The sequence below is a fragment of the Bos mutus genome, chromosome 21 (assembly GCF_027580195.1).
Source record: "Bos mutus isolate GX-2022 chromosome 21, NWIPB_WYAK_1.1, whole genome shotgun sequence".
Taxonomy (NCBI): domain Eukaryota; kingdom Metazoa; phylum Chordata; class Mammalia; order Artiodactyla; family Bovidae; genus Bos; species Bos mutus.
In genome coordinates, this window is record NC_091637.1 from 11,100,227 (window position 1) to 11,109,547 (window position 9,321).

The 9,321-nt window shown below is 40.7% G+C and overlaps 1 long non-coding RNA gene across 1 annotated transcript in view; it reads left to right on the forward strand.

The window, feature by feature from the left end:
• LOC138984382 (uncharacterized) overlaps positions 1-6,382 on the forward strand; it is a 15,537-nt gene extending 9,155 nt beyond the window's left edge. Inside the window, exons 2-3 of the long non-coding RNA XR_011461636.1 lie at positions 4,708-4,832; positions 5,727-6,382. This is a non-coding gene — a long non-coding RNA (uncharacterized lncRNA). The remainder of the gene's footprint in view (positions 1-4,707; positions 4,833-5,726) is intronic.
• Positions 6,383-9,321: the final 2,939 nt, after the last annotated feature.

Sequence of the window (9,321 nt, forward strand, 5' to 3'; positions counted from 1 at the left end):
ATTTCTTTAGGTCCAGATAATTTGTTTAGGAAACTCCCATGCCCCATCTCCCACCCAGCAATCTCTCCATCCCATCTGTATGTTTAACCATACAGTCCTAGAAAGAACCCCTGTGGAAATCATTGAGATAGGTTGAATATCTGAAAAGGACATACATATATAATCTGTATGTAAGTAATCGGCATTAAGAAAAAAAGTCATCCAAGTCCCATTTGCCATCTTCCGCCAGAGTTCCAAGAACTGTCACATCAGTGACATTGGAAGACCAGGGACATCTTGGGTTGCTTTAGAAAGATGAAATTCTGGGATAAGGAGAGAGAAAGGCTGCAATCCTAACACACCACAAAATGTTCTAGGCTTCTTACATATTTGGAGAAGGAAATGGCAACCCACTCCTGTAGGCTTGCCTGGAGAATCCCATGGACAAAGGAGCCTGGCAGGCTCCTTTGGGGTTGCAAAGAGTCAGACACAACTGAGCGACTAACACAAACACACACACGCGTGTATATATATATATATATACACATAAACACACACAAATTGTCATCTGAGATCTCCTAGTATGGATAATTTTTGCCTGTGTGAACAGGGCTGAAATTTGCTTTCTCTAATTAAACTCTCATGAGACTCAAGCTGTTTTGGAGTTGATCTTAATCAGAGAAACCTCCTCCTTCTCCTCCTCCTGTTCCTCCTCCCCTTCTAGTTTGTCGAGAGCTTCCCAGAACCCTGCTCCAAATCTCAGAAATGTCAGCAGCCTGTTTCAAACCACGTGGAGGGGGTGGGGAGCCAGACAGCAATAAGAAGTGATGAGAAGTGAGGGCTTCTCTGGCCCCTTGTGGATCGATCACGTGGTTCCCCAGAGCTCTTTTTAAAGAAAGGAATTAAATTGACATAGTTATGACCCCGTTGACGTGCTTTGCAATAAGAAAAGCCATCGAGTATATTAATATTTGTTTTGGACTACTCTTTTTTAAAGAAAGTGTTGGCCTATCACAGTGAAACAAATGAAACAATAGCCAGTCTGCTCCTTCAGAAATACTGGTGATTGTTGACGTCACTATAGACCTAGCATTATTTCCTGAAAAAAAATCTTGACTTCATGCATTTGAATTGCAGTCCATACACCTTCACAAACCAGGTACTGAACCTGTAGAGGCAGTCTGAGAAGAGAGGGGTGACCAAGGGCGATCCAGAGACACAGCCTGGTAGCAGAACAACTCTGGAAAAACGTGTAGCTGTGCCTAGAAATCAAATATGGGTAAGGAGAAAACCTCTCTCTTTGTCCGAAGGACTGATCACATGTTGACGGCTGGAATTTACATGGCTCCTCATTCAATAAACTGGCGCCTTCCCTGCATTCCAACATCGGCAGGACAATGGCGGCACAGGCGCGAACTGACACATTACACACAGCTGCCCCGTCCACTCTCCGTGGACCCCTCCTCCTCCTCTGTAGCCTTCTCCACCTCCCTCCAACATGAGCTTTCACTTCTGCAAGACCTAAACATACATGCGCGTTGGATGGTTGCTCCATTCCGAGGGCTTGATTTCACGTGCTTGCATATGCTCCACCTGCATGCAGAATATGAACCCTCCACGAAAGATTAAAAAAATAAATACATAAAGAAAACAAAGCCAGGACAGGATGAAAACCCAAACAAATCCCTTCTACTTCGTCGTCAGCTCCAAAAGAACCGGGCATGATCAACATTTCCCATGTCAAAAATCGTGTCGACATCACAACATCCCCTTTTTATGCTGGGGATACATGCCTTACTTTATGAACTGGAACCCTAAGGAAATGTGACCTGTGAAGTAACCAGCGCTGTAATTAGTGAGAACTTCTTCGGTTACCTTTTGTTCAAAAATAGTCCTCTGAGAAGTAAGGTAAACTTCCACAACATCTGACAATAGGGAATGCTTTCTCTTCCTTCAACTATTTTGAGGATAACATACACTTCTTGGCTAAAAGCTTCCATTGAGATGTTGCAGAATTTTTCCAGGAGGAATCTGGTAGTGGGAACAATAGCCGTTTATAGTGGCAGTGTATACAGCAAAATGCATGAAAGGTATATGAAACGATTATCTGGCTTGCAGAACAATCCATTCAGTATAGTTTTCCTATGAAAATATACACTTTACTGATTATGAGGAAACTCATCAGTACTTCCCACCCTATAGAATGTTCTTAAAAATATGGGAAACATTGGAACGGGAAGGCTTTATTGTATTATGAAGTAGTCATTAAACTTTAATCTCTACCACTAGGGGGCAGAATGAAGTTCTTTTCTAAAGGGACGACTAGGCAATCAACCATCACATCATTGTAGCATTGAAGGCACTTCAAAAAGACTCAGATGTTTAACTATTGTGCTAGTGATCATACATTCATATTGGGCTGCGGGCCAAAAGAGAGAAGAAAAAAAAAAAAAGCCAGAGATTTGCAGCTGAAAAGCTATAAAGTGGTGAATTTTACCTTAGAGCAAAAAACGTCTTCAGTGACAAATTTCAAAGGCCATATGTATGCGATTTTCATGAAAAGCAGACGACCCTAAATTTCTTTGTTTAACTGGAAGCGATCTTCCTCTCAGAACAAGCAGGTTCTTTTCTGCAGTTTCCCTTGTTTATTGTGCTGTTACAAATTTCACTTTCCTTTCTAGTGCTACAATCAGGATTCTAGAAATGCTGTTTAGTGCCAATGGGTGTTTCATTAACACTGCCACCTCCAGCATCTTCAAGGTATCACCTCAGGCACAACATTACTGATGGAGAACGTTTAGTCTTCTGATAAAATAGGGTGTTTTTTGTTTTTTTTTTTTTTTAAATGAAACCCTCCAACCCAACCTTTATTCTATGGTAAAAGCTCTGTGTTCCCATTAGACTTTGCCAATACAGGACATTATGATTCCCCTCCCACCGACCCATGTGGTTTAAATACTGAAAGGGATGAATCATTCGGATCCTGAACATTATTACTCATGAAAATAGAACTTCAATACCTAGGACCTGTTCAGAGCATTTGCTTTTCAGGCCTGAGAGCCAGATATTTGGAAGACACTCGCATATTATACACCAAAACATAATCCATGGCAGGCTTTCTAAGTCAATCAACTCAAGGGATAGATTTGGGGTGATGGACGAGGTCCACCCATCAGCTAGACATTCAGAGAGTCTGCAGATTCCAATTCCAACACCTTTTGTTTCAAAAAAAAAAAAGCTGATGTAGTTTGATTCCTATTTTCACTAAATTGCGGTCCCAGGAAAGTTGGCAAAGTCCCAAGTGAAGTGTTGGCTTTGGCATTTCCCATTCCCCCACCTTCTTTCCAAAGCACAAGACACTTTTGTAAATAGAGATAGTGCCGAAAAGAATCACATCTTCCCTTTTACATCAGGAGTGTTACTTGATACGTATCAATATTTCCTGTCAGCTCCAACAAAGCAAAATCTTGGGCCTTCTGGTCTCCTTAGATGGCTAAATATCGTTTGCTTAAGTCAGCGCGTTCCAAACCTTTTATGTGGCCTGACAGTTGATTGGGAGAAGGCCCACTAACTTTCTTCAAGTGTGCAGTCATCCGTTTGGCGGCCGGCTCAGGGGGTTCCACATGAAATCCTCTTTAGATAAATTCATACTTACCCAGAGTGATTAGCCTTACAGCTTGGCTGGCTCACTCATCTTTAAAAGCAGAACATCCGTGATCAGTGTGGGGTCGGAGTTGTCTTCTACACCTTAAATGCCTCTCCTGCAGTCCCCAAAGCTGGTGAAGGAAGATGCAACCATAAAAAAGAGCAAGAAAAAAGAAACTTTTTTTTTTCCCCTGTCCTAAAGATGACAGGCTGAAGTTGACAACCTAATCCTTCAGGCTTGTCTTACTTACTGAAAGGCTCAAGTAATGTCAAAGGAACCATCTGATAACAGTCTTCATGCCAAACCTAACAGCTTTATTGAAACAAGAAACTTTCACATTAAATTTCCATGTGTTTTCTCTCCACACTCCTTAACTTCACTGCCCACCCTCCCTGTGCGTGTGTTTTCTTTTTTTTTTTCCTCCAAAGATAAGGCCTCTCTGCTTCAAAAACCAGAGAGAAACTGTTACAGAGGGCCAGCTGGGATGTAGTCAAATTAGTGGATTATTATTACCTTGGGGACGTTGGAAATCAGGTTTGTTATTGGCAGTTCCTGTTTCTGTAAGAGTTGTTAAGAGCTAAAATTTAAAGGGTGTTGGTCAATCAACAGAATGTTATTTTCTTAAGTGGGGAACTGCTATTTGTCATTTTTACTTTGCTGCTGCTGCTGCTGGACGACCTGCACCAGGTTTACCTCTAATTCTAAACTCCCACTTCATTAGAAATAAAGCCAGTCTTCACAGAAACATAAAGGACATTTTTCTTCAAATCAAAACTCGTGAGCTAAAAGAGCAGGTGGGTGGGTTAGGAGTCTTAGTCTAACTAAGACATCTTTTAGAAAATGGTATCGGACTGTTAAGCAGACTTGAAACTATGATAAATACAGACATTGTCATATAAATAAGAGCAGCTTATTCTTTGTGTATTCTTTGGACGTTCTGGAGAGAATGTTTTCAGTAAAATACATATCCTTCTGTGCTTACACTTTGTGACATTCTTGCTGGGACAGTTTTACATTTTGAAGCTAAGGAATTCATTGAAGGATTTTAAAGTCCGTGATTCTTGTTTTTGTTTTCCTTTCAGTTGAGGATGGTCTTACTTCTCCATGTTCTGAAACCATTTTAAACAAAAACAAAAAACAGACAACCTTGCAGGAAACTCAGAGTAAATAAATAGTCCTTGTCTGTTAAGTGAAATTGTTCCTTAAGGTAAGTTACTTTTCCCAAGGAATTACAGTATATTTCAATATTGAATAGCAGGCGTTTTTCTACCCATCTGAATGATGTTTAGGAAAAAAAAAAACCAGATTTTTGACAATTAGCCTATTGTATAATTTATGTGTTTGATTGAAACATCAAAGTGTCTTAGTTAAAAATACATATATTTTTAAAAAGATCTCACCTTTTCCTCCAAATACTTTCTAATTTAATTGTGTTTACCCTTGGATCTGCATTATTGGTCAGGTGACTAGACTGATTAAGGACAGACAGGAATACAGATTTCCAGCTAAAGAAACTCTTATCAAAGGGTTAACCAGCTGGTAATCTGAATTACAAATATGTAAGCCCAAAATAGCATTTTTTGTAAGATCTTTCAGTCTTTTCATGACTACTTTTGAAAACTACATTCACAAGTTACATCACATCTTTAATAAACTCTGCACTGTGAGCTGCAGAACCTTCCAGATATTCTGCCGACTCTGTTATATTTTCCACACTTCTATATTTAAAATAAATTCCCTGCCCACCCACCCCCTCGTTGAATTCAGGGAAACACAAACAACTCATAAGCTTTGCACTGAAATGAGTTTGTTTTGTTTTCATGCCTAGTATTGCTTTTGAAATTGTTCAGCAGTAAAGAATAGAATGCTGGTATTAGCTTCAAACACCAGCTACAAACATACTGTCTTCCTATTTATTCTAGGTTTTATCTTATTCCAAATCAAGACATGAAATATTTATTTATAATGGGTTTTATGATGAGTTTATTCATATATGATATGAGAAATACATGTATCAAACAAAGCCATTATAAAAAGGAACTCAAAGTATACAGGAAACTATAAATTCTGACTTTGGTGTTTTGCTGTGTCCATTTTGCAGATGGAGAGACTGAGACAGGATCCGCCAGAAGATTACACACTATGTACATTAATAGCAAAATCAGCTAGAAGATTCAGAGTTTCTACCATTAGGAAACATACACAAATACCATCACACCCAGAAAAACCCATCGAAGCTGTTTTGTCAAAAGTGTGCCTGAGAGGTAGGGGCTGGAAAAGATAAATGCAAACTGAATCTGGGGGACATCTCCTCCTGAAGAGGAGAAAAAAAAAAAAGTTGTGCACAGGAATGTTCCTTTTTAAAAAGAAACCCCTTCGGAGGCACAGAACTTGCCTGCCCGCTCTGAAGAAACAAGGTGGATTATTTCAGCTCTCTGGGGCTTGGAACGTGTGTGTGCAAGAGCACCCTGATAGCTGCAATAATAAACATGTCCAGCTGCAAGAGCTCTGCCTAACAAGCCTGGACAACACAGTCTGAATTCCTTTCCTTTGACCATCTTAGATGTCCCCTGCGAGAGGGGAGTCAGGGAGCCAGCCCTGGAAGGGTCCTCCCAGACCCCTGCAGCCCCGCGCCTCCCCAGAAACACGCGCCCTCCCCCCAGCCCGCCTCTCCACTTTTGTTTTATTTACGAATATGTTGCCAGAATTCCAATGAGTTATCTATTCTGTGGCCCCGTCAATTTTCCCACCGAAGCCTTGTCGCCGGCTGACTCAGGGTCCAGTCGCAACAGTGAGAAGAAAAGACCAGAGCAAAAGAATTCTTTTCAACTTTTTTTTTTTTTTTTTAGGTTTCGCTCATTTCTCTCTCTGCCTGCCCCCAGCCTCCTTGCGCTCCTTTACCCCTTTCTGTTACAAGATCGCTCAAATTGAAGCCCGGGAGGATCCTATAGGGAATGCATAGGATCCCTGGGAGAAAAAAGCCCCAACAAGCTATACACCAGATGTATAATGTTATATGGTCAAACTGGCAAACACAAAAGCCGAAAAACAAAAGGCGTGAATTAGGGAGAGGCATTCAAAGGCGTGTTTTCAAAACAGCCCGGCCAAAAGCCTGGATTCCCCTCCTGAGACTAAATGCTTGAAAGAAAAGGTGCTAAAGAAAGAAAGGAAAAAAAAAAAAAAAAAAAAGCCCATTTTTTCTAATTAGCTGAGGCCTAACAGGCACTGAATTTCGCAACTAGTTTTCATCGAGGGGGTTGTGGCTGGTGAAACTGAAAAAATATGCTTTTGAAACCTGTGATGGAGGCTTTCCATGGACCAAAGCTAGATTCAGTCCTCGGGCTTTTTTTTTTCTCCTCCATCCCTGGAGTCTTGGGTCCTGCCTTGCTTCCTTGGTCCATCCCGTTTTCACACCCTTCCCCCTAAAGTACAAATATTATTTAGGTTTAAAAAGAGAGCTGGGTGGAAAGCTACAATATGCCCCCGCCCCCTCCTTTCTGTCTCATAGGCAGGGGGTTTTTCCAGGCCAGCAGCAGCCCTCTGAGTCGCTATGAATCTCATTCCAAACCACCACTAGTAGCCAAGGGGGGAAAGGTGTCTGTGCAGACTGAGGGTGTGTGTGTCTGTGTGTTTTCTGTAAATGCTGGGATTAAGATGAAAAACTCTCCACCACTGTGAATTTAGACATTTAGAGGATGATTTCTAGCTGTGAGGTTTTTTTGTGCGTTTTTTTTTTTTTCCCGGTGCAACGGGGCAGCGTTCAAGATAGCAAGGTGGATTCCCCAGCCTTGCAAAAGGACACAGGCAGACAATTTGAATTTTTAAAACCTTCTGACTGAAAGGGGACACAACAGTGTCATGGCCAGAGACTGATCCGTCTTCAGCTGCCTGACAAATTATGAACTTGCATTCTTCAATGTCATTTCTAATAAGAAAACAAAACAGAACTCGTGGGCGAGAGTTGGTGGGCAGCCCGAGTTTTGCAGGGAGGCAACTTTAATTGCCACACTGTCTGGCTTGGATGCCTGTGGTCGTGCGTGGTGTGTTTTAATAACAAACACTTGTTCTAATGAATTAGCCTTATTAGGGGCTCCTCATATTCTTTCATAAAGAGCAGAGCTATTCTGAACTTCTGAATGCAACAGTCTCTTGATATTCTCACACCGAAGGCTCTATGTGGGATTGCATTTCTACCCTTGTGTATTCATAAGGCTCATATATGTATATACGTATTTTTCTCTGGCAGAAGAGTGAGCAGCAGAAAGTTAAGAAAAGTATTGGGTTTGCAGGTATGGGCCATCCATCCAGGAACATCAAAAATGCTTACAACATTACTATGCTGAAAATGCATTTGCATTTCCAACTGAACAATCCGGATTTTAGTCACTTCCTGCATATTTTTTGGATACACTTGTGGCATTGGATAAAACAGATTCATTAGCTTTGATTAACCTTCTTTAACTAGAGTTAAAAACCTGCTGTAGGCAGCTCAGCTACCAATGCAGCTTTAAGATACTTTATCATGTTTAAGACCCAATTACTGTTGCACTGCATACGAATAAAACATCACAATAAAATGTGGAACAAACAGCCATTCTAACATGCACAGCAAATAATCATTAATTTATAACAGCAACCTTCCCATTTCTATGGTTCTTCTGATGGCTGCACTTAATTCAGATGGAATACTCTGGAATCTGATGCTGGGAGAAGAAACTAGTTCCCCTCTCTCATTGATGCTGACTTTTTTTTTTTTTCCTGTCTTACAGCTTGAATTTGAAGTCTCAGAAGACTCTTTTAAAGAGTAGAAAATACGAATAAAATAGAAAACGTGGAGCTAAAGTTAAAACGGATTCTTTAGAACTAGGTCTGTATGAGAGAGAGAGAGAGAGGATTTAAGTGTGATGGGACTTAAAACAATTTGTCAATAATTGGAAACTTAAATATTAAATGTTAGGAATTTTAAATATGAAACACAGGCGGGTAAAATCAGCATTGAGCTCATTAAAAGTTACTTCTATAGGATCTGTAAATTTTTTAAGAGCAACAGCAAGGTCCATGTGCTGTGTTTTGTGTAGGAAGAAGCAGAGCGAGGGAATAACTCCAGCACGCCGTGGGTTAATTTTGGACAGGATTTGACTGAACCAGGAATAATGAACAGTGAGATACTGCAGCTTTCAGGCAAAACAGAGTAACAACAATTAAAAAAGAGAGCGAGGGAATAAAGGGGGAAACAATCTCCAGTCAGTTAACTAACAAGAGCAGTCCAGTGTTGGACACAGATAAAACAGGGGCCACCAGGAACGCTGCTGTTACCGCTGCTTGCTTTATGCCTAGGTGCGGAAAGCCTGCAACATTTGTGAGCCAACTGTCTGTGGATTTCTTCTCATCTGCTTTAAAATATTTGGTTTTGCCGTATTTCCATAATAACCACAACCACACTCTCCCCTCCAAAAAGCCCCCACAACAACAGATGTGTGTTCTAAGAGGAAATGGAGACACTGATATAATCAGACACTAGTTAGAATGCTTTCATACTAAATTCTCCAGCAAATTCCCAACAACAAAAAACCCTCCACCACTGATGGAATTAATCTAAGATCCTTGATTATTTGAAGTTCTAGAAGTTTGCATTTTGCATTTTGTTTGTGAATGTATAGGGCTTTATTTATCAAACTGCCGCGTAATTTTCCCTT